The sequence below is a fragment of the Haliotis rubra genome, unplaced genomic scaffold (genome assembly GCF_003918875.1).
Source record: "Haliotis rubra isolate DU_JTF1 unplaced genomic scaffold, ASM391887v1 Scf90, whole genome shotgun sequence".
NCBI classification, from domain to species: domain Eukaryota; kingdom Metazoa; phylum Mollusca; class Gastropoda; order Lepetellida; family Haliotidae; genus Haliotis; species Haliotis rubra.
In genome coordinates, this window is record NW_025767635.1 from 1,470,534 (window position 1) to 1,478,547 (window position 8,014).

Genomic DNA, 8,014 nt, shown 5'->3' on the forward strand with positions numbered 1-8,014 from the left:
TATCTGGAGGCTAACTGCTAACTTACTGGAGTTCGTCAGTATCTGGCTGACTGCATTACTGGAGTTTGTCAGTATCTGGCTAACTGCCTTACTGGAGTTCGTCAGTATCTACCTTACTGGAGTTTGTCTATCTACCTTACTGGAGTTCGTCAGTATCTGGCTAACTGCCTTACTGGAGTTCGTCAGTATCTGGCCAACTGCCTTACTGGAATTTGTCTATCTACCTTACTGGAGTTCGTCAGTATCTGGTTAACTGCCTTACTGGAGTTCGTCAGTATCTGGCTAACTGCCTTACTGGAGTTTGTCTATCTACCTTACTGGAGTTCGTCAGTATCTACCTTACTGGAGTTTGTCTATCTACCTTACTGTAGTTCGTCAGTATCTGGCTAACTGCCTTCCTGGAGTTCGTCAGTATCTGGCTGACTGCCTTACTGGAGTTTGTCAGTATCTGGCTAACTGCCTTACTGGAGTTCGTCAGTATCTACCTTACTGGAGTTTGTCAGTATCTGGCTAACTGCCTTACTGGAGTTCGTCAGTATCTACCTTACTGGAGTTCGTCAGTATCTGGCTAACTGCCTTCCTGGAGTTCGTCAGTATCTGGCTGACTGCCTTACTGGAGTTTGTCAGTATCTGGCTAACTGCCTTACTGGAGTTCGTCAGTATCTACCTTACTGGAGTTCGTCAGTATCTGGCTAACTGCCTTACTGGAGTTCGTCAGTATCTGGCTAACTGCCTTACTGGAATTTGTCTATCTACCTTACTGGAGTTCGTCAGTATCTGGCTAACTGCCTTACTGGAGTTCGTCAGTATCTGGCTAACTGCCTTACTGGAGTTTGTCTATCTACCTTACTGGAGTTCGTCACTATCTGGCTAACTGCCTTACTGGAGTTCGTCAGTATCTGGCTAACTGCCTTACTGGAGTTCGTCAGTATCTGGCTAACTGCCTTACTGGAGTTCGTCAGTATCTGGCTAACTGCCTTACTGGAGTTTGTCAGTATCTGGCTAACTGCCTTACTGGAGTTCGTCAGTATCTACCTTACTGGAGTTTGTCTATCTACCTTACTGGAGTTCGTCAGTATCTACCTTACTGGAGTTTGTCTATCTACCTTACTGGAGTTCGTCAGTATCTACCTTACTGGAGTTTGTCTATCTACCTTACTGGAGTTCGTCAGTATCTACCTTACTGGAGTTCGTCAGTATCTACCTTACTGGAGTTCGTCAGTATCTACCTTACTGGAGTTTGTCTATCTACCTTACTGGTGTTCGTCAGTATCTGCCTTACTGCAGTTTGTCAGTATCTGGCTAACTGTCTTACTGGAGTTCGTCAGTATTTACCTTATTGAAGTTTTGTCAGTATGTACCTTACTGGAGTTTGTCAGTATCTGGCTACCTGCCTTACTGGAGTTTGTCAGTATCTACCTTACTAAATGTATGCAATATCAACCCAACTGACATTCACCAAAAGTTCGTCAAAATCTGGCTGACTGCCACTGGAGTTTGTCAGTATCTGGCTAACTGCCATACTTGACTGGTCAGTATCTGCCTTACTGGAGTTTGTCAGTATCTGGCTAACTGCCTTACTGGAGTTCGTCAGTATTGGCTAACTGCCTTACTGGAGTTTTGTCAGTATGTACCTTACTGGAGTTCGTCAGTATCTGGCTAACTGCCTTACTGGAGTTCGTCAGTATCTGGCTAACTGCCTTACTGGAGTTTGTCTATCTACCTTACTGGAGTTCGTCAGTATCTGGCTAACTGCCTTACTGGAGTTCGTCAGTATCTGGCTAACTGCCTTACTGGAGTTCGTCAGTATCTGGCTAACTGCCTTACTGGAGTTCGTCAGTATCTGGCTAACTGCCTTACTGGAGTTTGCCAGTATCTGGCTAACTGCCTTACTAGAGCTCGTCAGTATCTGGCTAACTGCCTTACTGGAGTTCGTCAGTATCTACCTTACTGGAGTTTGTCTATCTACCTTACTGGAGTTTGTCTATCTACCTTACTGGAGTTCGTCAGTATCTACCTTACTGGAGTTCGTCAGTATCTACCTTACTGGAGTTTGTCAGTATCTACCTTACTGATTTCAGTATCTACCAGTTTGTCAAACAAACTGATCCAGGACCACCATCTTGACTGGTCAGTATCTGCCTTACTGCAGTTTGTCAGTATCTGGCTAACTGTCTTACTGGAGTTCGTCAGTATTTACCTTATTGAAGTTTTGTCAGTATGTACCTTACTGGAGTTTGTCAGTATCTGGCTACCTGCCTTACTGGAGTTTGTCAGTATCTACCTTTCTAAATGTATGCAATATCAACCCAACTGACATTCGTCAAAATCTACCCTGATTTCACCCACAAACAAACTGATCCAGGACCACCATCTTGACTGGTCACCACTCCAGGGAAGGTCCTACAATGCTTGTAAAACACAAGAGAAACATTGGCACAAATTCATACTTTTATTTCTTCGTCAAGTCAGGCAAAACAGAGGGTGGGAAAGCTACTAGACATGCAAGTCTGTTGGCTGATGCTGTTTTCCCCACAACTAGCTACTGACAGCAAGGATTGACATCTCCCATCCCTAGTTGGAAACATTCACACACTTAGTCAATACCTTTGTACACAAACAAAAGACTTCTGCCTCTCGCACAGAGCTAGTGTTGAGGATAATACTATCCAAACCCTGAATATATAGAAACATATGTTATGAATTTTTTAGTATGTTTTCAATTACATTGAAGGAATTGAAAATTGTGATATATTGCATGCACTATACATTAAGTGAATATGGGGATTAATGATTTGAGTCTGTGACACAATACCATGAGGTCAAAAGTTTCCTGTGATTCAATGTATACTTGTCTATGACTGAGAGTGACACTGGTTTCATGCCATGGTGCCCCTCAGTGATTACTGATACTATGAACCTGTATATAGTATGAAATACTTCTGGCTCCCTGTCACAAGTATAGAAGTAGTCAGATATACACTCATAATCAACAACATTATATGTACAAGTCTCATCAATTATATGCAATGTCATCTTCATACAACCCTGTTCAAAATATATCTGAAAGTCACGGAGAGTACACGCAGAAAGAGAGTATACACAGATGATTGTACTGGCTCTCGTTCAGTGTCCATCACCAAATGCCTGTTCCCAAGTGTGATGCCAGCACTGCTGGAAGCACTCCTACAATCTCCAACATGTTCGCACACATCTTCCAATCCTCCAAGGCTAAACGTGTAGTTTCTGGGAACCTGGACAACTGACATATAGTGGATATATAAGTGATGAACTATTAACAGTTTCCTCAATTCTCAAAGGACTCCAAAGAAATAGTTAACAATGCTGAAATATGACAATGTACATGCTAAAGTTGAAACACTAACAACAAGTCAGCCAACAAAGACTAGCTACATATTAAATCCCCTTATAGACAACACAGCTTATAGCCCGAACCCAAGCTAGTTCATTCAAAATGCAGGTTTGCAGGCTGTGAGACAATAGCCGCTAGCAGCTTATAGCACTTCTCCAGATGCATAGAGACATAGGTGTGTGACACAACAAATCAACAAAAATACATATATAGATACTGAGATTTTACAAATATTTCACTTTGCATCAAATGTTAGTCTAATAAAACTAGAGCCGACTGATGCTGCGCTCTACAGATGCTGACTATGGAGTTGAATCAAGAAAAAAAGGACATGCAAACTCACTCACTCACACAAACTCACTGCTTATTTCCATTTACAATATCTAACTTGTAACATAAATTTCCAAAAATCAATGTTTCTACCTGTCACCAAAGGTACATTGCATTTAACCAGTGTTTAGGGGAACATTTTGTCAATAACAATCTTAACACTCTGACTATTGGGAACACAAACCATTAAGGTGACTTCCCACAATTGTTGGTACAGGTGATTCTAAGCCAGGCATTCACTGGCCAATCCGGACATGAATGTAAAATGAGTAAACTGACACAACTACAGGTCATCAAAATCATAGAGAAACTATTTCTCAACCACAACATGGTTAGGTGAGGGAAACCACTAAGACTATTGATTCCAGAATTAGGATCAACTAATCAATACTAGGTCTTGTACCTAAACTATGGGTAAAGTGGGTGGGCCTTTTACCTAAACTATGGGTAAAGTGGGTGGGTCTTCCATCTAAACTATTGGTAAATTGGGTGGGTCTTGTGCCTAAACTATGGGTAAAGCGGGTGGGTCTTGCATCTAAACTATGGGTAAAGTGGGTGGGTCTTGCATCTAAACTATGTGTAAAGTGAGCGGGCCTTGCACCCAACTACGGGTAAAGTGGGTGGTCCTTGCACCCAACTATGAGTGAAGTGGGTGGGCCATGCAACTAACTAAAGTTTAAGTGGGTGGGCCTTGCACCCAACTATGGTTAAAGTGGGTGGGCCTTGCACCCAACTATGGTTAAAGTGGGTGGGCCTTGCACCCAACTATGGTTAAAGTGGGTGGGCCTTGTACCCAACTATGGTTAAAGTGGGTGGGCCTTGCACCTATTTATGGTTAAACTGGATGGGCCTTGCACCTATTAATGGTTAAAGTGGATGGGCCTTGCACCTAACTATGGGTAAAGTGGGTGGGCCTTGTACCCAACTATGGGAAAAGTCGGTGGGCCTTGTTCCTAAACTATGGGTAAAATGGGTTGGCCTTGTACCTAAATACCTAAACTATGGTTAAAGAGGGTGGGCCTTGTACCTAAACTATGGTTAAAGTGGGTGGGCCAGGCAGGGCCTTGTACCTAAACTACAAGTAATATGGATGTGAGCTACAGTATGTCAGCTACTGTACGACATGGGCACTGTCAATGTAACAAACAGGTCCCCAGGCAGGTGCATGGAAACAATCCTGTTACTGCATTGGTAGATACGGTCTTTATAACATGTTAGTTGTGAAAATCTGGTACATATCAAATATATTACAGGAGACTGACATTTCCGGAACTCGCATTACAAGGACATTAGAGAGAACTCCTATAATTCTAATTACCCCGTTGGAATCAATCACGCCAGTACACGCGTGGCTGTGGTTGTGACATAGCTTCACAGTAATGAAACAATTGCACATACATCTGACTGTCAGGAAGATAAACAGGACCGGCGGCGACAACATGGACTGACCAAGTGGTACAGTACCTCTCTATCTGCACGTCAACCAACAAAGACTGGGACTACCTGTAACAAGTGACGACTAATCTGAGGAACTCCCCAGTTCTATGACGATGAATAGAAAGATAGCAAATAGACTATTCATTGCACAGTTTCAGACATACACAAAGCGGGTCCACGCTGGGTCCAAATGGCAGCGACTTCAAGACCATGACACATGTACATATATAGCTGTCTGTTTCCTAGTCTTTCATTCACCTGACGTAGGAGTAAGAATATATTCCGAAAGGCCGTGTCCATCAAAATAAAGAAGTTGACGTCCATAAATTCTTACCTACATGACACTACCACACATCTTTATGTAATACATTTTCAAGCATTTCAAAAACATTTAATAGCTACCTTGGTGAAAAAATAGCTCTGATAATGCCAAATACTGTGACATGGAGGGCCCCCAATTCCCCTGCCAAGTGAGGATGGTTCACGGACACTACAACATTTCTGTGTGTATTGTACAGATATTCTGTACAAGTATTGTATTTGACAGGCATCCTGACATATAGTCACAGAGAAGTGTTGTCTGTGGAATCTGCACACAGAAGCTAAACATGTCCACAAGACACCATCACATCATCCACTGTGACATCATCACATCATGTACTGTGACATCACAAGACACCATCACATCATCCAATGTGAAATCATCACATCATGTACTGTGACATCACAAGACACCACATCATCCACTGTGACATCATCACATCATCTACTGTGACATCATCACATCATCTACTGAGACATCACAAAATACCCCATCAACAATAGTGTCTTCATTGCCCAAATATTTTAATACATTTTTCCAAGGAAGTCATGAAACATAATAGTTAACAACTTCTTTGAGAACTACCCAAGTGGCTTATCGAACCCAAGTCTTCCATAATCACTAGGCTACCCCACTGCCAAACATATTTAAGGGATGAGAAGCAGCCCTTCAAATCATAATAAAATAGCAAGTAGCCCTGAAACGTTACAAACAATAAAGAAGTTGCTACCCACAAATTTCATGTCTTCACATTCTTCTAACTTCTAAATGCCCATCAAAAACTATACTTCGAAAAGACTTCCATAAAACTGCTTATGTGAATGCACTTAACTGCAAAATGCCTGTGTCTGGAGGACGGGTGAAGTAGAGCATCTTGGGCGTGGTAGGGTGGGTGAAGTAAAGCATCTTGGGGGTTAGGATGGGAGAAGTAGAGCATCTTGGGTGTGGTAGGATGGGAGAAGTTGAGCATCTTGGGTGTGGTAGGATGGGTGAAGTAGAGCATCTTGGGTGTAGTAGGATGGGAGAAGTAGAGCATCTTGGGTGTGGTAGGATGGGAGAAGCAGAGCATCTTGGGTGTGGTAGGATGGGAGAAGACCTGAGCTGTTTTATAATCTTTCATACTACGTAGCAGTTCTCAGTCATTTTGGTTGTTAGGGACACTGCTTAAGTCCGAAAGCTCACTGATTAGCTGACAGGGCCTGTGTGCTACGCATGTATACTGTACATAATGTTTATATAATTTATTTTCAATATACACTGAAGCTGACAAGCTGGTAATGGTCAACACATGACCAACGCTTCATCTACTCTGTCACTGCTTAATACATAGGTTCATGATCAACACTGATATTTACAGGTTATGTACAGAGAAAATACAACGTAACCATGGTAACAAGTTTGAGATGTTTACATATATTTACGACATGCTAACAATAAGACAAGGCTGGGAATGAAACATTGAGGTTTGTTGTCCGTTGATGACAGCACAATCACACCCAGGTGACAGAAGGTCTATATCTTTCAGCAATAACACCCTGTCGGAGAGAGAACAACATCGACTATTAACCACTAGGCACCTATTTGATTCGACACATTTTGAAGGTGAATTCATTACTTTGACTAGGTCAAGGAATCCATACATTCAACAAGTGACGTAGATACATTGACAAACCCAACCCTCTGTTTTTTCCTTCTCAAATACATCAACAAGAGTTTAAAACTTCACCGTAAGTTTGTAAGAGGTACAGCTGAACAAATTCAGTGACAAAGTGATTACGGTAGTGATGTCATTTTATTGTGACATCATGGTAACCAATGACATCACAATGGTCTCCAAAGCAACTGTGTTGCAATTCATTGCTTCATGTCACCCAAGCAATATCTCCAGTGGACGATAAAACACTTCACATTGACACTTCCTCTCTGACTGTTGTGACCTCCACATATACAGCTCAACGTGTCCACACCAGTGAATGAGTGAGTGAGTGAGGTAACATACTGTAACAATACAGATGGGCACTAGACCTCCAGCCAACCTTAAAAACAACAACCCAACAAACGTATTCCCAGTTTGCTGTGAAAATTTGAAAGTCATAAAAATACCTGGGAACTGTGTCATAGGAAGGATTTTCCTGTGTCAACAGATAAGTGGATAAAGGTGTATGTTCGTGTGTCAACAGATAAGTGGTCAAAGGTGTATGTTCGTGTGTGTCAACAGATAAGTGGTTAAAGGTGTATGTTCTTGTGTCAACAGATAAGTGGTTAAAGGAATATGTTCGTGTGTGTCAACAGATAAGTGGTTAAAGGTGTATGTTCTTGTGTCAACAGATAAGTGGTTAAAGGTGTATGTTCGTGTGTGTCAACAGATGAGTGGTTAAAGGTGTATGTTCTTGTGTCAACAGATAAGTGGTTAAAGGTGTATGTTCTTGTGTCAACGGATAAGTGGTTAAAGGTGTATGTTCTTGTGTCAACAGATAAGTGGTTAAAGGTGTATGTTCTTGTGTCAACAGATAAAGTGGTTAAAGGTGTATGTTCTTGTGTCAACAGATAAG

General features: G+C 41.9%; 1 long non-coding RNA gene across 1 annotated transcript; it reads right to left on the reverse strand.

Moving 5' to 3' along the window:
• Positions 1-2,438: 2,438 nt before the first annotated feature.
• LOC124263990 lies at positions 2,439-7,798 on the reverse strand. Its single transcript, XR_006895010.1, has 2 exons — positions 4,731-7,798; positions 2,439-4,689 (listed from the first exon to the last, which is right to left on the reverse strand). It is a non-coding gene; the product is annotated as an uncharacterized LOC124263990 (long non-coding RNA).
• Positions 7,799-8,014: the final 216 nt, after the last annotated feature.